Raw genomic sequence first — 22,916 nt, 5'->3', positions numbered from 1 at the left:
TTTAGCCTATAGTGATAAAAAAATAAGCATGAATTAGAGAGACTACTCAATTTATTATTGGTTACCTAATATAAGATCGGACTATATGATGTCAATAGTATAACTGTTGAGCGATTTTCGCAAGTGCACGATATACGCTTGTAGTAATAAAAGATATCGATCCCACATTGAACGCTTTTTAACAAAAAAAAACTTATTTTGAATCGGTTAAATTTACTTTTAAGGCTTATAATATGGAAAATCGTTTAATTGGATTTGGTTTTGAAATTGTTGGAATAAGAATTAGATTAGAGTATACAAATGTTAGAAATCACTTCTGATTTAGGGATAAATTTACAAAACAGAAACGTTTAGTTCTTTAGAAAAGTAAACAAATGTATTCGTTTGCATTAAGCAAAGAAAACAACTTTAAACTTTGTATAAATTATAACAATGAAATAAACGTCGATTCCTCTAATTTTAGGGCTTTGAACTATAGTCAATCCTCCTACGGTCGGGTTAGATCGCTACCTTAACCAAATTGATACTCTACTGATGATATCAATTTGCCTAAGTGTTCAACAAAGTTTCCTTGTAAAGATTTTGAATTTAACTACGTTTTAATGAAAACACCAGAACTCACTTCGGATCATTTACCAAAGTTCTACATAAAAATCTATCAAATAGAATGAACTTTATTAGATGAAATATGAATTTGATACAAGTTTACAGAGAACAAGAATTATGGAAACTTTCGACGACTTGCAAGTGAACGGGTTGTGAATCCTTTCCTTGGGTTTCGTTAGAGTTTGTCAGGCTCAGGGGCGGATCCTCTACTAAATCTTCTCGCTGTAACTTCGTAATAGAGATACGGTCGGCTACTACCAAAATGTAAACTAATATGAACAAATCTAAACTTTACTGTGTTTGTAATTATTTGATAAACAATGTGTGTACATCATATTGTTTTTTAAAGAATCTAACTCTAAACTCTGAATCGCTTGACTCAGAATTCCTGCATTAATTCTATACTAATCTTTTCTTTTTTTTCTATATATCCAACTCTCCATCAACTCTTTATTTATAGATGTTGAAGAGTCGTGATTGAAGTGTCGTGTCCGTTGTGAAGGGTCGTATCCTCTGCGAAGGGATGTTTCTATCCACCCGAACGAACGCGTTTCGTCGAAAACGAATGTGTGCGAATGGCTCTCCAGGAATTTCTAAACTTGCCGAGAATGCAAATTCTCGGCCGAGAATGGGGGAGCAAATATTTGGTCTTCGAAATGATCAAGGGAAGAAGCTGGTGACGCATGTCGCGACCGAGAATGGAGGATTCTCGGTCGTGACACGGAGTATTTTCCGTTTCTTCGACTTTGTCCTCGTCCTCGTTTTGGCGTGTTTGATCTTCGTCGTCTTTGACTTTTTTTGTAGGGTTTTTCTTTCGTTTTAGGCTCTTTTCGTTCCTATTTGGATTTTACCAAATATTTAGGTACCTTGCAAGAAAGAAACATATCCGAAAGTAAAAGTATTCTAAACAGGTATAAATAGTATGAATTCAAAGCAAAACTTGATGTAATTATTGATGATATTTGGCCTAAACCATATGCAGCCCCTAAACTTGTCAATTTTGGTCATTTTGGCCCCTGAACTTACGGGACGACCTATTTGCCCCTTCAACTATTTAAAAGTGGTATTAGCAACCCCCTATTTTCATTATAACGGAAACAAAATGAAATTCCAAGATTAGTACAAGTGTTCATGGAAGTATTAGAACCAGTCTGCATATATATAACCTCATTTGCAACTTGTTTTAGTAGTGCATAACCATATATGCAATTTTTACAAGAGAACTTGTGTATTGTCTATACTAACCTCATTTGCAGCTTATTTTAGTAGTGCACAATCCTTTTTATTATGACTTTGGTGCTTGCAATGAGAAATATCATAATTGTTTCTATTATAATGAAAATAGGGGGTTGTTAATACCACTTTTAAATAGTTGAAGGGGCAAATGGGTCGTCCCATAAGTTCAGGGGGCAAAATGACTAAAAGTGACAAGTTCAGGGGGTTGCGTATGGTTTAAGCCATGATATTTTAGGTATATTTTGGGCTTAACAAATCTCCACACTTAATCTTTTGCTAGTCCCGAGCAAAATTTCACTGAATTTATTCTTTAACTAATCTCTTTATGAAAATAAAACATATATCTATGTATTACTTTTAAAATTAGTTAAGCCGAAAAGATTAACTTCGCATGACAAATTTATACACAAAATATCAAACTAACTAGTATAAATACGATATATCATTCGTCTTGTATTTTCAATTTTAAAACTGAAGTATTCGGGACGATATAAGCACGCATGTTATTGAGTCTTTCGTCTCAAGGCATTTCAAAGCACAAAATTTCATTTCCCAAACCTAAACTAATATATGAAATATATATAAAATTTAAATAAGTACTTGGGTTAATTTATTTGCTTAGTTACGCCCGAGATAAGGGTGGTCTCGATCGTAACCTTATACGTATTTTATTGCTTAGTGTTCGCTTAAGAGGTACCGACCATGCCATGGGTGGACGCAATCGTTACTTTAAACTTAAACACGCTTAATTTTTGTTTTTAAACGTTCCTTCCATACCTCGATTGTGATAAGGGTGATCTCAATCGTGGCCAAAAGTAAATGGTACTTAATTTTCTTCCCTTTCATACCTCGATTGTGATAAGGTTGGTCTCAATCGTGGCCAAAAATTAAGAATTCAACTAATTGATTAATATGAACTATAAAATTGAAATTATAACTTTGGAAAAAAGAAAGATAGCACATTCATCCTATATTGACTTAAAATTCAACATGTATTATGGCTAAAGTTTCCTTAAAACCTTCAATTGGTGTTAATGTAATACGAGATCAAACCGAGCTAAAATTGTTAGTTCAATTTAATGCCTATAAACCTAATTGAAAATTAAAATAAGATTTATTGTATCATGAATTGCATGATATAAGATAGAGATTGAAAATAAAGAATTTTATTTACTTAAAAACATTCACTCGAGACGTTTTTATTTAAAATCGTATCGAAGATTTGTGAAAAACTTGAAAAATAATGCCCGTATAGAAATATTATATCTAATGATAATGGTAAACTAAAAATAATCATAAGTTAAATATATTTTAAACATATGAAAATATATGTTTTATAAAAATAATGTTAAATAAATTATGTTGCAATATATGTTGCATTTGTAAAAAAAAGCAAGTGTTGCATTTATAAATTATTCTTATTCATTTGCATAAAAATTATTCGTTGCATTTATTCGTATATGTATAAATGATATATGTATATCTCCTCCCACACTTAAATTGGACCATGTCCTCATTGGTGCAAATAGTGATATAACATGAAAAAGAAGCACGAAATAAAGCATATGAAAGAATAGAGAAATTTTGCAAAAGAAAAGCATCCAACATAAAATTAAAATTGAAAATGTACGAAACATAATAAATAGAAATAGTGTACCAAACTGAAATTGGAAAACAACAAAATAAGATAGGAAAATAAAAGAAAAGATAAAACCTAAGCATTAGGCGGGGAATCCGGAGGGGTTGGTGAAGTTTCCACATTGCAGCGACGGAAGAATGAAAGCATCCGATGCCGTGTTGACTTGTGCTCTCGCCTCAAGGTATTGAGGTTGTCATTCATCACCATATTATTTTCCACCAAATCATCAATTCTTAAATTCATTTAGCGATGATTGGAATTGATTTGGTCCAAAATCCGCCTTAAATCTACCAGATCATCATCTTGAGGTGCTTGGGGTTGTGGTTGTGCTTGCGGTGCATCTTCCTCGTCCTCCGCCGTGCCTCCTTCATCGGTACCTACAAATTGGGAACTTGAAGCTCCTCCACCCATAGTGCCACGAAGATGGGCAATACGGGAAGCATATGAAACAAAAACGGGAGGAACCGAAGTAAGCAATAAGTGAGCCCGCTCAAGAGCCGAAATGTCCAAAATTGGAACATACCCTTGGTAGGTGGACATGTCATAATCGGCTAATTCACCCCGTGCTCCCAAAACTATTGCATTGATAAAATTACCGAGAGGGACTTGAATGGTATGAGCCCTCGAAGCACGAAATAAATTGTCAAATAGCATACCGATGCTATCAACCCTCAAACCCTTAAACAAACAATCCAAAACGAACAAATCTCGAACTTGAATGTTTGAGCTCTCAACACGACCAAATAATGAAAAACTCAGAAATTTGTGAAAGAAGAACACACAATTGTCCTTAATCAACTTGCTTGAAGTATTTTTGGAGTTAAAATATTCTTGATCCGAAAGAGTTTGCCAAATAGAGTCATTATCAAAATCCTTAAGCTTGTCATATAAATCACTAGTAGGAAAACCAAACATATTCCCCATAGCCTCATAATCTATGGTATAGGTCACACTATTATTTCTAAAGGAGATTGATGTCTTCTTCTTATTCATGGTCAAAGTGACCAAAAATTCTATCACATATTCCGTGATTCGGGAAAAACGCATAGAAACAAAAGCTTGCCAACCCAAAGTTTTAATGAAAGCATCAATTCGAGTAGAGAAATTCAATGCTCTTACCGAATCGAAGTCAAGGAAGTGCATATCCACAAACTCCCTCTTGGAATTGGAAAAGTGAATGAATCGAGCGACTTCCTCCTCCGTTTCAATGTCAAAATAGGCTCCGCAACGTATATGAAGGCGATTAGCTTCCGTAACTTGGGGCTTGTGACCAACACGCTTTATTCTAGGCATTTTAATGGTGTTTAGGATTTGTAAAGAAGAAGAAGAAGAGATGAAAAGAGAGAAAATCAAAGGTTGAAGATGAGGTGGGAGTTGTAATGTGGAATTGAATTGATAAGTGATTAGAGAGGGTAAAGAATAAATTGGGAAGAGTAAAAGTAATGTATGGGGAAGAGTTTAGAGTAGGGGATTGGGTAAAAAGTGAGGTGATGTGAGGTTTGTGTAAGGAGTAGGGTTATATAGGGTGAAAAAGGGAGATGTATAGGTAGAGTAGGAATAGGAATAGGCTCAAAAATAGTGCCAAAATCCGGATTAATTCGTCCTACAGGTCGCGTGTCGCGACCGAGAATGCTGATCCGCGGTCGCGGCACGCGAATTTCAGAGAATATTTTGCTCTGAAATCGGTCTGTTTTTGCTGGACTTACCGAGAATACATAATTCTCGGTCGAGAATCGGTCCATTGTGGCTGTTCTATGTGTATTTTGACTTGGTTTGTGCAATTTTTTTGATTAATTGTGTCCTGAATTAAATTAAAACTGTACCTGCACTTAAAAACTTAAATGAAAAAACATTAAATACAAGGAAAACCAAAGGTTTATCCTTATTAATTGTAAAAATAAAGAGAAATAAATATCATATTAAGATTTAATGAGACATTAATGGACATTTATGCATATAAGTTAAATGAATCATGTTAAGTGAAATAAATACAAGTTCATGTATTAATTAATTAAGTTAAACCCTAAGGTGTAATGAAAATGGATTAAATTTATAATGTGAGAAAAGTATGAACATATTTGTTAATCAATAAAAAGCCATATTAGTGCATTATAACCATTTTTATCTCAATTTGAGCAAGAATGATTAGAACTTGTCAATTTGAAGTGATTTAGTATGGATTGATCCATGATCACATAGGAAATAGAGCAAATATAAATTAACTATAGTCAAATTAAGAAATGAACGAAAATTAGTAGAAATTTTTATTGAATCAACATATATGTACAAAAATTGAAACAAAACATAAAAACAAAGAATGAAATAAAATAACACAAAATACATAAATATTTACAAAATATTAAAAGAAAAACTTATAAACTTGAACTATTCTATATACTCATCCCTATCAATCGGGATTTCTCTAGCCCTATAGCGTTCAATTTTCAATTGCACGAAAGCTTGACGTTCTGGTACAGATAGAAAATGCGGGCCTGCTCGAAAAACACGTTTCACCAGACCTTCATATTCTAAAAACTCATAGTCTAGTGTCGGAAAAGATTCATCCTCACTCCAAGGAACAGCAATAGTACCCTTGGTACCGAGAATTATTCCGCAAATTATATTCTCGAATCCAATCTTTTTATCCTTGGATCGAGAAGCGGCAACAAGACCCTCCATCAGAATTTTTGAAGAATCAATTGTATTCCCTTGGAATATATCTCCAAGGACATATAAGTCGGTGTCGCGGACCACACTGCTAAATGTACGACCGAACAGACTGTGACACAGAAACTTGTGTAGATACAGTATTGAATTGGAGTGAAAGGATTGATTGTAGGCGAGTCGAGGATTGAAATGCTAGAATCCAGTGAGCATTCTCCATATATCTCTGGATGTCATATCTTTGCCAGGATGACGTTTGATTGTATCCCTCGGGGGAAAACCAAACCAGGCATGCAACTCGGGATATCCGAAAGTAAATATTTTGCCATCTCGACGAAAACTGAGTCGCACCCTTCGTTTGTTAACAAAACGAACGGTATAGAAAAATTCGAGAATCCAATCGCCAATTATAGGAAATCGCATGTTAGCGAATTTTGTCCATCCCAATCGTTCCAAATAGCGACTCATGTCATCGCTTATGCCGAGTTGTTTATTCAAAAACTCGTCCATATATAACATTCCAACGAAGAACTTGCAACGAAGCCTCCAGTAGCGCCTGCCTTCATCATGATTGAAGATAGGAAATGGCGCACCATATCGTTTGGATAAGTCGGGACGTTTATTGCTTGAAGCAACAATTTTCTTCGGGGATTTGTGTTTGGTAGTTATGGTTTTGTGAAGAGGAAGAATGGTTCTGTAACTTTTCTTGTAATGGAGTGTTTTAAGAAAAATCAGAATTTTGTTCTGATAAAGATGAAAAGAAAATAATGTAACAGAACTTTTATCCTCTAGGATTTATTTATAGGATTTTAGGACGAAAAGAGGTGTTGTTTTGATGCGAAAAGGCATAAAATCATACCTCAAAATGTTGAAGAAACTCAATTTTTCGAGTTTGAAAGGCTATGTCTGCATGATAAAGAAGAAGCAGGTCTGATGGTGCAGAAAACTCCCGTGTCGCGACCGAGAATCCCAATTCTCGGTCGCGACACGCTGATTTCCTCGCGGAAATCAGGCGTCGAAACCCTATATTTCTGATTCTCTACCGAGAATATAAATTCTCGATAAGTTCAAAAAATACCTTACCTATTTGGACAATTCTGAAAATGTGAATTCTCAACTGGGAATTCCAAATTCTCGGCTGAGAATCACTAAATTTCTCCTAATTCGAACTAAAGACCTAAAATTAAAATAAAAGCATGACTTAAACATATTTTTATGAATCTAAATCTTAATATAAAGTCTATTAATAATAAAAAATCATAAAATTGCCATGTGTAAAAATTTAAACTAAATCAAAAAATCATTAAACTAAATTAAAACTAACAAAATAAAATAAAATAAAAATAAAAATAAAGTACATTAAATTTAAATGAATTAATCTTCAGAAAAATGCGTTACGAACGCAATTTCTTTGTTTGAAACATTTTCGTAATAGATTTTGCATCTATTACCGTTAACTTTGAAACGAACTCCGTCAGGTCCTTCAAGTTCCAAAGAGCCATAATCAAATACTTTAATGACTAGATATGGTCCTGTCCATCTGGACTTAAGTTTACCTGGAAATAAACGGAGCCGTGAATTAAATAACAGCACCTTGTCCCTAATGTTAAAGCTTTTGACTTTAATCTTGGCGTCGTGCCACTTTTTCACTTTTCTTTATATATTTTCGCATTTTCGTAAGATAGATGACATAACTCGTCTAACTCATTTAAGTTGAGCAAACGTTTCTTACCTGCTTGTTGCAAATTAAAGTTAAGTTCCCTAATAGCCCAATAGGCTTTGTGTTCTAATTCGACTGGCAAATGACATGCCTTCCCATACACTAATCGGTATGAAGTCATTCCTATTGGTGTTTTAAATGCAGTACGGTATGCCCATAACGCATTGTTGAGTTTACAAGACCAATCTTTTCTTGAAGACGAAACTGTTTTCTCTAGAATCCATTTGAGTTCTCTATTTGATATCTCTGCCTGACCATTCGATTGAGGATGGTATGGCGTTGACACGTGGTGACGTACTCCATATTTTTTCATAAGTATATCAAAACTTCGGTTTATAAAATGGGTACCGCCATCACTTACAATGACTCTAGGACAACCGAATCTACAAAATATATCTTCAAGAAAACCAACAACAACTATAGAATCGTTCGTCGGGGTCACAATTGCTTCAACCCACTTCGAAACATAATCTACGGCGACTAATATGTAAGTTTTACCAAAAGAAGGGGGAAAAGGTCCCATGAAATCTATTCCCCACATGTCGAAGACTTCAACTTCTAACATGTTTGTGAGGGGCATCTCATCTTTCCTGCCTAGATTCCCTGTTCTTTGGCATTTGTCACAACGAATAATAAATGAATGGACATCTTTAAACAATGTAGGCCAAAAGAATCCACATTCTAATATCCTAGCTACTGTCTTACTAATGCCGTTATGTCCCCCATACGAGCTAGAATGACATTCCGATATTATAGACTCATATTCATTTTCACTAACGCATCTCCTAATTATCCCGTCACCACAAATTCTGAACAAGAAAGGATCTTCCCAAAAATACTGTTTAATGTCAAAGAAGAATTTCTTCTTTTGTTGGAAAGTGAATCCTTCCGGAACAATGTTGGCTGTGAGATAATTTGCAATATCCGCATACCATGGCGACATGACACTTTTTATTTGATAGAGATATTCATCAGGGAAATCATCTCGTATACCGATAGTCTCACCTATAGGACCGTTTTCGTCTTCGAGTCGTGATAGATGATCGGCGACAAGGTTTTCTACTCCCTTTTTATCTTTAATTTCTAGATCAAATTCTTGTAACAATAAAACCCATCTAATTAGATGTGGTTTTGCATCTTTCTTAGCAAATAAATATCTTAAAGCTGCGTGATCTGTATAAATAATAACTACTGCTAACATTTCCTTCTCGGTTGTGGTGTAGTTTAATTGTGCACCGGACAGTGTGTGACTTGCATAATAAATGACATGAACTTTCTTATCCTTCCTTTGACCTAAAACACATCCGACGGCTAAGTCACTTGCATCACACATGATTTCAAAAGGTAAATCCCAATCGGGTTTAGCAATAATAGGTGCACTGACTAAAGCTGTTTTCAATGTTTCGAAAGCTTTAACGCAATCTTCATTAAAATCAAAGGTCGAATCTTTCATGAGTAAATTAGTAAGTGGTTTGGAAATTACAGAGAAGTTTTTAATGAATCTCCTGTAAAAACCTGCATGTCCTAAAAATGACCTTACTCCCTTAACAGTAGTTGGAGGGGGTAATTTTTCTATCACTGAAGTTTTTACTCTATCCACTTCTAATCCCTTTTCAGATATTTTATGTCCTAAAAAAATTCCCTCGTCAACCATGAAATGACATTTTTCCCAGTTTAATACTAAATTCGTTTCTTCACACCTAGACAAAACTTTATCCAAGTTCTGTAAGCATGAATCGAAGGAATCTCCATAAACGGAAAAATCATCCATAAAAACTTCCATGATATCTTCAATGAAATCATTAAAGATCGCAGTCATACAACGTTGAAATGTTGCTAGTGCGTTACATAGACCAAAGTGCATTCTCCTATATGCAAATGTTCCATAAGGACATGTGAAGGTTTTTTTGTCTGTTGGGGTTTAGTGTCCTATAGACAATTGTTCTAGGATACAAACTTAATGTAAATGAATTGTTCTTTATATCATTTGTTTTAATGAGATATATGTTTTATAACTATATAAAGGCAACCCCTTTTAAGCACTAAATAAAGTCTAATAAAAGGAAATCCGTAAGTTTGTTTAAAGTGATTATAAAGTGTTCATACAAGCATGAAGTGAGACAAAACTTTATAATAAACTAATAAACTTAAAACCACCCCAAGTCAAGTGATATGTTTAGGATTGATATATCACTATTGAGACTTGTATGTAACAATGTCTTCTGTCCGACAGAAAGCTGATCTCACAAGCTTCATATATACAGATATCTAGACAGTTACATAGATCCGATGAAAAGTTGTTCATTAGGATTGGGGATCCGATTTGAGATAACAGGATGGGTAGATTCATCCTTGTCACCTGTTCATCTCATTGGTATTAATAGGTATAACTAATCCTCGGACTCAAAGGAATATTAATTGGTATTCTGGATTACGGAATGTGACGCTTTGACTCTGGTGTAACACGATCCTTAACAGAGATGACTCTGGGGTGTGAACAGTAGACGTTGGGTATCACAGGAAGTGATTGCGGGATCGTTATATATTGGATTGAGCATTTATCACTCCCGATAAATGGGAGATACATCCAAGGATCGCTTGTGGAAGACTCGACTCTAAATCCTTGCAAGGTGATAGCTTAAGACTTGAAATACAGATTTCACTTAACCTATCTATTTGAGTTGACTCAGCCTGTACAAGTAAAACGAACGTCTCGCTATATGTGACTTGACATCATCCATAGTCATAAGATTCAGTTCAAGGATGTAGTTGATAAAGGATCGAATTATACTGTAACTAATACGGAAAGGTTAACGACAGAATCAACATGTCTTCTTATAGCTCTGGGGGAATGATTACGGACTTGCTAATCACATACTCTGTACATCATTCCGTTATGCAAAGATTAAATATAATTCTTTGAAAATTAATTTAATAACGTTGCATACGGCTAAAAGCAATAAGAACCTAATGGGTCACACATAAGACTTGGAACCTAAAAGAGAGATAGATGTTAATTAATTGATGGAAGCCCAATTGAGCCCAATAAGGCCCATGGACCAAGGGGGTCGAAATTCATGTAGTTAAATACATGAATAATTAATTTGATTTTGTTAATCCTAATTAGATTAGGATTATGAATTAAATTAATTAAGAGATAAATAAGTTAGGAGTTTTAATTAGATTATAATACTCCTATTTATTATCCAATAAGGTTATTATTATTATCCTTAATATATTAGGTATATAATGAGATAATAATTAGGAATTCTATTCCGAATTGAATTCCTATTCAGTAACCTAATTCTATCTAACTAGGGATTAGATACAAGAGATTATAAATACCCCCTCCCCTAGTGATTTTCGAAATCCCCAAGAGAGCAAGCCCTAGAGATTTTCGAAATCCATATAGTGCAAGAGAGAGAAAATTTCGACACCCCTAGTTCGAGGACAAGATTTTCTACGGCTTCTTTCCGATCAATTGATTTCATCTATTTCTCTTATCCTTGATCTTGTGTTGATTAGTTAGAGGCAATCTACTTTGGTTGCTATTCAACGGTTGATTCTAAATTAATCTTCCTGTGTTTTATTTCGTGTTTGGGAACTCGGAGAAGAGTTGTGGGCACTTCATTAACAATGGTAGATTGATCATCAAAAGGTAATTCTTCTTATCCTTCTTTATATGGAATAACGGTTAACGGATCTTGTTGGTTTACGGAAATAGGTTAAAAAAATTATATTTCCGCTGCTATACCTTAGCCTAATTTCCTACATTGTCTTGGTCATCCGGGTAAATATATATTTGAAAGAATCCGGAGTAGCCATCTAGAAAACAATAGAAAGCATGACCAGCTATTCGTTCGATCATTTGATCAATGAAAGGTAGAGGAAAATGGTCTTTCCTAGTTGCTTTATTAAGGTTCATGTAATCTATACAAACTCTCCAACCGGTGGTGGTTCGTGTAGGTATTAATTCACCTTCGTCATTCCTTACAACAGTTATGCCTCCTTTTTTAGGTACACAGTGGACTGGACTAACCCATTCACTATCTGAAATAGGATAAATGATTCCATTGTCTAGAAGTTTAGTAATCTCGTTTTTTACTACTTTTTTCATATTCGGATTTAAGCGTCTTTGCCTATCCGCTTTAGGTGGCTTATCTTCTTTTAAGTGAATTCTGTGCATTACAATACTAGGATTAATTCCTTTTAAGTCTGAAATTTGCCATCCCATACTTCCTATTCTATTTCTAACAACTTCTTTTAATTTTTCTTCTTGAACCTGTGTTAGTTTGTTAGAGATAATGATAGGTAGAGAATCGCCTTCGCCTAAGAAAGCGTACCTCAAATGGTTTGGTAATTCTTTAAGTTCTAATTTAGGTGGAATTAAAATTGAAGGCGGAACTGATCCATCTTCTCGAATCAAAGGCTCTGGGTCCTTATCTTCTAATTCTTCACTCATTATAGGTTCTATTATTTCTTCTTCTTGAATAATGTCATTTACACATTCTTCAACTAAATCAAGTTTCATACAAGCGAAATCCTCCATAGGATATTTCATTGCTTGGTTCATATCAAACTCAATCTTATCGTCTCCTATTCTTAAAACTACTTTCCCTTCCGACACATCAACTAGAGCACGTCCCGTGTTCATGAACGGTCTACCAAAGATTAGCAGACAATTAACGTCATATGCAAAATCTAATATAACGAAATCGGTAGGAAAAATAAATTTGTCAACTTTAACTAAAACATCCTCGATAATACCATATGGTCTTTTAGTGGTTTGGTCCGCTAATTGCAAAACCATATTGGTACGTTTGATATCTTCTTCTAAGCCTAACTTATTAAACATAGATAATGGCATCAAGTTTATGCTTGCTCCTAAATCACAAAGACAACTTGGGAATTCAATATCACCCAACTTACACGGAATAGTAAAACATCCGGGATCTTTGAGTTTAGTGGGCAAATTACTTGACACAATTGAACTACAATCTTCAGTTAGCGAAATGGATGAAATTCCTTCCCAACTGATTTTCTTTGAAATTAAATCTTTTAGGAATTTACCATAATTGGGAATTTGCGTAATCGCATCCATAAACGTCAAATTAATATGCAAATTTTTAAGTTTGTCTAAAAATGTTAAAAGTTGTTTGTCATAGTCCTTATTGCGGACTTTGTGTGGAAAAGGTGGTTTGGGTACAAAAGTTTTTGTACTTGAGTCAATTGGTGTATTTTTTTGGTTTAATGTATCTTCTTTGGATTTTGGTAAATCAGTTCCTGGTAAAGTTGAATTTCCGGGCATCTCCGGACCTAAGTAATTTTTCCCTGAACGAAGAGTGATAGCCTTTACATGCTCTTTCGGATTTTCCTCCGTATGGCTGGGAAGACTTCCCTCTTTGCGGGATGGAATTGATTTAGTGAGTTGTCCAATTTGAACCTCCAAATTATGGATGCTAGATGATTGGTTTTTAATAAGCTGATCGAATTTATTCTCGATCCGTTTAAAACCATCGTAGTGATTACTTATTTTTCCACTCATAGCATCAATGAATTTGTCAATCTTAGAAGATAAAGTGCTAATCGTATCTCTTGATTGATTTTGATAATTGGTGGTACGATTTTGATTAGCATTGGTAGTATTATTATTATCTCTCCAGTTAAAGTTAGGATGATTTCTCCATCCAGGATTATATGTATTGGAATAAGGGTTATTAGTTTGGTTTTGCCCTTGGACAAAATTTACCTGTTCAATTTCGCTCATATCTTCATAATCTACATCCGTTTGGATTGGCTTACCATTAGGATCGCATGGTGCCATAAACCTATCAATTTTGTGCGATAAGGCAGAAAATTGGGCTTGCAACATCGCAACTGGATCAAGATTCACTATACCTTTAACTGATGATGTAGTTGAGGATGATGGTTTCGCCACTAGTATATGTCCACGCTACGCGGGTGTAGGCACCGAGTTGGAGGACCTGTGATGAAAACCTGAAACAAGATGGTTGAAGCGGTTGGTTCCGGGAGTTTTAACGTGGAAAAAATGTATAATAAAAAAACGAGAGGTCAGTAGGAGTCGCGATCGCCGAGTGGACGGCTCGCGAGTGCTCAGCAACGTGGTGCGAGCGCCTAGCGGCAGTCGTCGCGTGCCCGACGACAGTTGGACGCACACCCGACAGTGCGGGGTGCACGCCCGACGGCCGCTGGGCACGCGCGCCCGACAGCGCGGAGCGTACGCCCGACGGTCGCTGGGTGCACGCGCCTGGCAGCCTCTGGGCGAGCGCCCCACGATGTTGGGCGAACGCCCAACGGGCGTTGGACGAACGCCCAACAGCGGTGGGCGAACGCCCAACCTTCGTTGGGCGGACGCCCAACGTGGTTGGGCGAACGCCCAACATATATTGGGCGTTCGCCCAACATAGGTTGGGCGTTCGCCCAACATACTTTGGGCGACGCCCAACATTAGCCGGGCGTCGCCCAAAGATTCCGGGATCTGTGCCTATATAAGGCACGAATCCCCACGCATTTAAGGAGGAGATTTTTGGATAGCTTTCTCACTCCAGACATTTTTAGAGAGAGAAAGTGAAATTTTTTGAGAAAAATATTTTTTTTTCTAAAAAAGTCCGAATTTCCCAAAAGTTAAAATTTTTACTAAAAAGACGAAAAAAACAAAAAACCGGAAAATCACAACTCGTGGAATCGACCGACTTCGACTGTCAGATACCGATCTTGAGGTATTATCCGAGGACTAGACTCGTTTTATTTTATTTTATTTTATTTATTTCCTTTATTTATTTATTTTTATGTTATAATTTTATTTATTTAGTTATTTATTTATTTATCACGTTTTATTTAATTTTTCGTATTTATTTAATTTTCGTCTCGTATTAGATAAACGTTCGGTTTTGTTTTAAAATAAAAACCTCGTTTTAATATCCCAATACGAACCGTGATCCGATTCAAAGGTAGTTCGGGTATTAAAAACGTTGTAATTATAAGTTTTAAAAATATTTCAAAATAACGTTTTAAAATAAAAACGTCGTTTTAGGAACCTCCGTTATAGACTATGATCCATTTTTGGTAGTTCGGAAGTCCAAAACGATAGAATAGATCTAATCTAAAGCTTTTGAATAAATTTGAAAAGTTATGGACTGTTTCTGTAATTCTACATTTTCCGTCGGTAAAGCTGCTGGAACCTTAAATACCCATTTTTTTGAGTCTTTTTCTTATCTTTTTGACATTTCTTCTTAAGTATATTTCTACTTAATTATGTAAAATACTTGATAAATATATTTTTGGTTTATACAATTATTATCTACATATTATATGTCTATTTGTGTTATGTTAGAACTTTAATTTATATTGATTTGGTTTTGTAAATTATAGAAGTATATACGTATAGTTTTTGTGACTTTTGGGATGATTAATTGGTTTTTGGGTTATGATGTAAATATTGTTTTTGAATCAAAGGTTATTTTCTTATTTGTGAACTTGCCTCATCATTTTTACATGTTTTGATTATAATATATCATACTTAGTGTTATTTTCATTATTATACATATACTTAGCTATACTATAGGGTATTCTTTGCTTGGTTTTCAAAGTTATATGTATATCATTATTTTTATCTAAAAATATATATATGTATATATGTACATATTCTTCCTTATTCTTTTGGCATTTGGGGACATGGTTTTAAATTGGTTTTCAATTGAGGAATTTTGGCTTAGTTGGTTTATTGTTGTAATTATGATAATGTTAAAGGTTAATTGAGTGAAAAGGGGAAAGTAAAATCACAAAAAGAGAGTTTAATTTGCTTATTTAAACTTAAAGTTTTCTAGATATTCCTAAAGTGTAAAAAACGTTTTCTTGACATTTTTAAACCATTTCTTAAAACATCACGTTTTAAAATCTTAATTCGTTCCAACGACGAATTAAGCGAACCTTGTAATTAAAATTGCTTTTAATTGTAAATAATAGAGTTTTTGAATTGTTTTCCTAACTAAAGCATTTTTGAACCAAATAAATTGACTTGTATGCTTAATCACGTTTTCTTGTTAAAACTTTTATCTCAACATTTTCAAACGCTCGAGTCGTTCCAACGACGATTCGAGTGAACGTCATTAAACGGGGTTTTGAAACGTACCTAAATCGTTCCAAAGGCGATTAAGGTACGAACCATGTAAATAAACTCATTTTTGGGAAGTGAGTTTAGTTTAGAGTTAGTATGTAATACGAAGCATAAATCACATTGTAAACAAATCAATTCTTTCTTCTTCCCCCTCTCTCTCCTATGTATTTTGAACTGATGTAAATGGGTGATTCTTTACCAAAATGGCTTTCAATAATATATGCTCAAAACGGTTTTCAAACTGAGAAAGAAAAGGTTTTAAATGAATTTTAAACTTAAAAAAATATGCGATTAGTCCGTTATCGCCTAACACGCTGAGTAGGAGGCCGGTGGTTCATAACCGGACGATGTCGGGGTGCCTAGTAGCCTTTCTCCGGAAAGGAGCTAGCCTTCTCGGCTCGTACCTAAGTTTCTCGAACCCTCACCGGTCTCCTGCAAGGGATCGGTGTTCATTTTCCCATTCGTGGGTGGCGACTCTTCCATACTCCGAGCTCCGGTCCTGCCGAGCAGCTTGATTCCACGATTGGTTGCTTTCGGCGCCAATCACCGCTTACGTCGCCATGAGATGTCCACCCCCCGGTCCGCCCGGGAGATTAGGCCGCGGCACCTCGTCTAACAGCGGGCCACATACTACTGTTGATTGCCATTTCCTCCAAAAGTTCTCTTGCTTGGGCCGACGTTTTCTTCATGAATAACCCTCCAGACATAGCATCTAATGAACCTCTTGTTGTAGGATTTAATCCATTATAAAATGTTTGCATTAAAAGTTCAGCGGGAAATTGGTGGTGTGGGCATAAACGTTGAAGTTCTTTAAAACGTTCCCAAGCCTCATAAAGAGTTTCATTATCATTTTGAGAAAAAGATGTTAACTCTTTAATGACTCTTGCGGTTTTTGCTAATGGAAAATATTTTGATAAAAACGCTTGGGCTAATTGCTCCCAAGTTTCAAATGTTGCGGCTGGCATAGAAGATAACTATTCTTTGGCTCGATCCTTCAAAGTAAAAGGAAAAAGGTAAAGTTTGATTGCTTCCGCAGTCACATCTGTTATTTTAAAAGTGTCACAAATTTCTAAGAAATTTGTCAAATGGGTGTTAGGATTTTCGTTAGGTAACCCAAAAAATGTTACGTTATTTTGCAACATATTAAGCAATGCTTGCTTAATTTCAAATTGGTTTGCATTAATTTGGGGTCGAACTATGCTGTTTGTTACACCGGCCACTCCTGGCCTAGCGTAATCCATAAGTGTGGCCATAATTTCTGGCTCAGTAACTCTAGTTTTTATTGGAGTCTTGTTTTTGTTTTTGTTTTTGTTTTTCTGTTCTTTCTTGTTCTTTTTAACCGTTTTTTCAATTTCTGGGTCTAGCGGTTTTGGTGGAATGCCTGAACTTCGAGAACTGCGCATGAACTTGAAATTTCGCATGAACCGAAACTACCTTCCAAACAGAATTTGAAAAATAAATATGTTAGTAATTTGTAATAAGTAAAATATAAAATTTTGAATAAGTATAAATAAACCTAGATTCGAAATAAAACATGAAAAATCTAAATTTTTGTCAAAAATTTTGGCGTTCCCCGGCAACGGCGCCAAAAACTTATTGAGCGATTTCCGCAAGTGCACGGTATACGCTTGTAGTAATAAAAGATATCGATCCCACAGGGAACGCTTTTTAACAAAAAAAACTTATTTTGAATCGGTTAAATTTACTTTTAAGGCTTATAATATGGAAAATCGTTTAATTGGATTTGGTTTTGAAATTGTTAGAATAAGAATTAGATTAGAGTATACAAATGTTAGAAATCACTTCTGATTTAGGGATAAATTTACAAAACAGAAACGTTTAGTTCTTTAGAAAAGTAAACAAATGTATTCGTTTGCATTAAGCAAAGAAAACAACTTTAAACTTTGTATAAATTATAACAATGAAATAAACGTCGATTGCTCTAATTTTAGGGCTTTGAACTGCAGTCAATCCTCCTATGGTCGGGTTAGATCGCTACCTTAACCAAATTGATACTCTACTGATGATATCAATTTGCCTAAGTGTTCAACAAAGTTTCCTTGTAAAGATTTTGAATTTAACTACGTTTTAATGAAAACACCAGAACTCACTTCGGATCATTTACCAAAGTGCTACATAAAAATCTATCGAATAGAATAAACTTTATTAGATGAAATATGAATTTGATACAAGTTTACAGAGAACAAGAAGCATGGAAACTTTCGACGACTTGCAAGTGAACGGGTTGTCAATCCTTTCCTTGGGTTTCGTTAGAGTTTGTCAGGCTCAGGGGCGGATCCTCTACTAAATCTTCTCGCTGTAACTTCGTAATAGAGATACGGTCGGCTACTACCAAGATGTAAACTAATATGAACAAATCTAAACGCTACTATGTTTGTAATTATTTGATAAACAATGTGTGTATATCATATTGTTTTTTACAGAATCTAACTCTAAACTCTGAATCGCTTGACTCAGAATTCCTGCATTAATTATATACTAATCTTTTCTTTTTTTTCTATATATCCAACTCTCCATCAACTCTTTATTTATAGATGTTGAAGAATCATGATTGAAGTGTCGTGTCCATTGTGAAGGGTCGTATCCTCTGCGAAGGGATGTTTCTATCCACCCGAACGAACGTGTTTCGTCGAAAACGAATGTGTGCGAATGGCTCTACAGGAATTTCTGAACTTGCCGAGAATGCAAAATCTCGGCCGAGAATGGGGGAGCAAATATTTGGTCTTCGAAATCGTCAAGGGAAGAAGCTGGTGACAATGGGATGGCAAATTTCAGACTTAAAAGGAATTAATCCTAGTATTATAATGCACAGAATTCACTTAGAAGAAGATAAGCCACCTAAAGCGGATAGGCAAAGACGCTTAAATCTGAATATGAACGAAGTAGTCAAAAATGAGATTACTAAACTTCTAGACAATGGAATCATTTATCCTATTTCGAATAGTGAATGGGTTAGTCCAGTCCACTATGTACCTAAAAAAGGAGGCATAACTGTTGTAAGGAATGACGAAGGTGAATTAATACCTACACGAACCACCACCGGTTGGAGAGTTTGTATAGATTACAGGAACCTTAATAAAGCAACTAGGAAAGACCATTTTCCTCTACCTTTCATTGATCAAATGATCGAACGAATAGCTGGTCATGCTTTCTATTGTTTTCTAGATGGCTACTCCGGATTCTTTCAAATATATATTTACCCGGATGACCAAGACAAAACAACCTTCACATGTTCTTATGGAACATTTGCATATAGGAGAATGCCCTTTGGTCTATGTAACGCACCAGCAACATTTCAACGTTGTATGACTGCGATATTTAATGATTTCATTGAAGATATCATGGAAGTTTTTATGGATGATTTTTCCATTTATGGAGATTCCTTCGATTCATGCTTACAGAACTTGGATAAAGTTTTGTCTAGGTGTGAAGAAACGAATTTAGTATTAAACTGGGAAAAATGTCATTTCATGGTTGACGAGGGAATTGTTTTAGGACATAAAATATCTGGAAAGGGATTAGAAGTGGATAGAGCAAAAACTTCAGTGATAGAAAAATTACCCCATCCAACTACTGTTAAGGGAGTAAGGTCATTTTTAGGACATGCAGGTTTTTACAGGAGATTCATTAAAAACTTCTATGTAATTTCCAAACCACTTACTAATTTACTCATGAAAGATTTGACCTTTGATTTTAATGGAGATTGCGTTAAAGCTTTTGAAACATTGAAAACAGCTTTAGTCAGTGCACCTATTATTGCTAAACCCGATTGGGATTTACCTTTTGAAATCATGTGTGATGCAAGTGACTTAGCCGTCGGATGTGTTTTAGGTCAAAGGAAGGATAAGAAACTTCATGTCATTTATTATGCAAGTCACACACTGTCCGGTGCATAATTAAACTACACCACAACCGAGAAGGAAATGTTAGCAGTAGTTTTTGCATGTGATAAGTTTAGGTCATACTTGTTAGGTTCAAAAGTTATTATTTATACAGATCATGCAGCTTTAAGATATTTATTTGCTAAGAAAGATGCAAAACCACGTCTAATTAGATGGGTTTTATTGTTACAAGAATTTGATCTAGAAATTAAAGACAAAAACTTGTTGAGCGATTTCCGCAAGTGCACGGTATACGCTTGTAGTAATAAAAGATATCGATCCCACATGGAACGCTTTTTAACAAAAAAAAACTTATTTTGAATCGGTTAAATTTTTTTTTTTTGATAGGAAACATATCTTGTATTTAATTAGAATTATCAGCAGTTCTTACACAAGATAAATTAGATACAACTTGATCAACAGCAAGAATTTGAGGCTTGGACAAAGTCAATCCCCATTTAGCCAACCCATTTGCCTCTTCATTGTTCTCCCTTCTTTCAAAAACGAATTGGATGCTAGAGAATGTTGTGCTTTCTTCTCTGATTAATTGTGCCACAGAGTCAATATAGCTTGCATCTCTAGATTCCTTCACCACATTGATAGCATTCAAACAGTCAGAGGAGAGAATGACATTGTTGAACCCACTACACTTTGCAAAAATTAGAGAATTCAAAATTGCGAGGAGCTCCGCATGGAGAACAGACCAGCAGGAGCCAAGAGGACACGCCCCGCTCATGTAGATTGACCCCTTACAATCACGGACTAAAAAACCAGCAGCGTATGTGTTTGTTTTGGAGCAGAATGCAGCGTCACAATTTAGTTTGAGGACGTCTGCAGGTGGTGCAATCCACTTCACTTGCTGTTTATCATTCTGCTGCTGTTTGTGTACCTCTGAGGGCGGAGATGCTACATTCAAGGCTCCTGCAACAACCATTGAATCATCTATGGTCTTTCCACCATGTACAACCAGATTATGTCTGTACCATACCATCCACAGGGTTGAGCCAAATAATCTGAATTCATCATTCCCTAATACATTTCTCACATTGCAGCACCAATCAAAAACATTGAACCCATCAATTTTATAGACCTTGGTCGACAGCTCAATTTGTTTCCAAATGTTCTTAACATTAGCACAATACTTGAATAAGTGGATCAGGGAGCTTTCTAACTTACCACAAAAACAGCACGCCGTGTTTACTGCAATTTGCTTGCAGCTCAGATTGTCCATGCTAGGCAATAGGTTTCTACATGCTGACCAAAGGAAGTGCAGTATCTTGGGTGGGAGGTGAAGTTTCCAGAGCCATTTCCAAAAAGGGTCAGGGCCATTAGAAGTGTCCCCAAAATTGTGAAGGATGCCAGAGATATTCACCGCTGTCCGGTATCCGCTTTTCACCGTGTATGTTCCGCTTCGAGAGTCGGGCCAGAATAGGTTATCTCGCCCAGCATTTCTTCTAAGGGGAATCCTCAAAATTGCTTGGGCATCTTCCGGCAAGAAGCACTTTTGAACTTGTTTTGTATTCCATGTTCGATTGTTCTCATTGATCAAGCATGATACATATGGGGTCGGAGTGGGGTTACACATAACGAGTGGTCGTAGTCCAGGTAGACCGGGCACCCATCTATCTTTTAAGATCTTGACATCTTCACCACTCTGAATTCTCCAGGTACCACCCTCGGTCAAGATTTTCCGTACACTCAAAAGGCTTCTCCAGACGTAACTGTCTTTCCCTTTAGGTTCAATGTTGAGGAGAGGTGCATCTTTCAAGTATTTTTGTTTGAAAATCAGTGAGCATAGCGAGTTGGTCTTCTCAATTAGGCGCCAAACCTGCTTAGCCAGCAACGCTTGGTTGAAGGAGAATAAATGCCTGAACCCTAGGCCGCCTTGTGATTTGGGAATGCACATCTTGGACCAGCTAAGCCAATGAATCCGCCTTTTTTCATCCTTGTCGCCCCACCAGAATCTAGCCATGATCGCCTGAAGTTCATTACAAAAGGTTTTGGGGAGAAGGAAGCAGCTCATTATGTACTGCGGGATAGATTGAGCGACGGTTTTGACTAGGATTTCTTTACCTGCACGGGAGAGGGTTTTCTCATTCCAGCCTTGGATCTTTTTGAAAATACGGTCCTGCAGGGTGTTAAAGATGATTTTTTTGGATCTCCCAATAATAGTGGGTAGGCCTAGGTATCGAGGGAGGGCACCCACCTCTTTCACTCCGAGCAAATTCTGGATATTCCTCCTGTGTTCAGGTTTGATGTTTGGGCTAAAGCTGATCTCAGACTTCTCAAAGTTGAATCGGTTAAATTTACTTTTAAGGCTTATAATATGGAAAATCGTTTAATTGGATTTGGTTTTGAAATTGTTAGAATAAGAATTAGATTAGAGTATACAAATGTTAGAAATCACTTCTGATTTAGGGATAAATTTACAAAACAGAAACGTTTAGTTCTTTAGAAAAGTAAACAAATGTATGCGTTTGCATTAAGCAAAGAAAACAACCTTAAACTTTGTATAAATTATAACAATGAAATAAACGTCGATTCCTCTAATTTTAGGGCTTTGAACTGCAGTCAATCCTCCTACGGTCGGGTTAGATCGCTACCTTAACCAAATTGATACTCTACTGATGATATCAATTTGCCTAAGTGTTCAACAAAGTTTCCTTGTAAAGATTTTGAATTTAACTACGTTTTAATGAAAACACCAGAACTCACTTCGGATCATTTACCAAAGTGCTACATAAAAATCTATCGAATAGAATGAACTTTATTAGATGAAATATGAATTTGATACAAGTTTACAAAGAAAAAGAAGCATGGAAACTTTCGACGACTTGCAAGTGAACGGGTTGTCAATCCTTTCCTTAGGTTTCCTTAGAGTTTGTCAGGCTCAGGGGCGGATCCTCTACTAAATCTTCTCGCTGTAACTTCGTAATAGAGATACGGTCGGCTACTACCAAGATGTAAACTAATGAACAAATCTAAACGCTACTGTGTTTGTAATTATTTGAT

General features: G+C 35.7%; 1 non-coding gene across 1 annotated transcript; it reads left to right on the top strand.

Annotated features, from left to right (window-relative positions):
- The first annotated feature begins 16,779 nt into the window (after positions 1–16,779).
- On the top strand, positions 16,780–16,886 carry LOC136210073 (small nucleolar RNA R71). The gene has a single exon (XR_010677783.1). It is a non-coding gene; the product is annotated as a small nucleolar RNA R71 (small nucleolar RNA).
- Positions 16,887–22,916: the final 6,030 nt, after the last annotated feature.

The sequence above is a fragment of the Euphorbia lathyris genome, chromosome 10 (assembly GCF_963576675.1).
Source record: "Euphorbia lathyris chromosome 10, ddEupLath1.1, whole genome shotgun sequence".
In the NCBI taxonomy this organism is placed as follows: Eukaryota; Viridiplantae; Streptophyta; class Magnoliopsida; order Malpighiales; family Euphorbiaceae; genus Euphorbia; species Euphorbia lathyris.
Note: the sequence above shows the minus strand (reverse complement) of the source record. Positions and strands in the feature narration are given on the sequence as shown.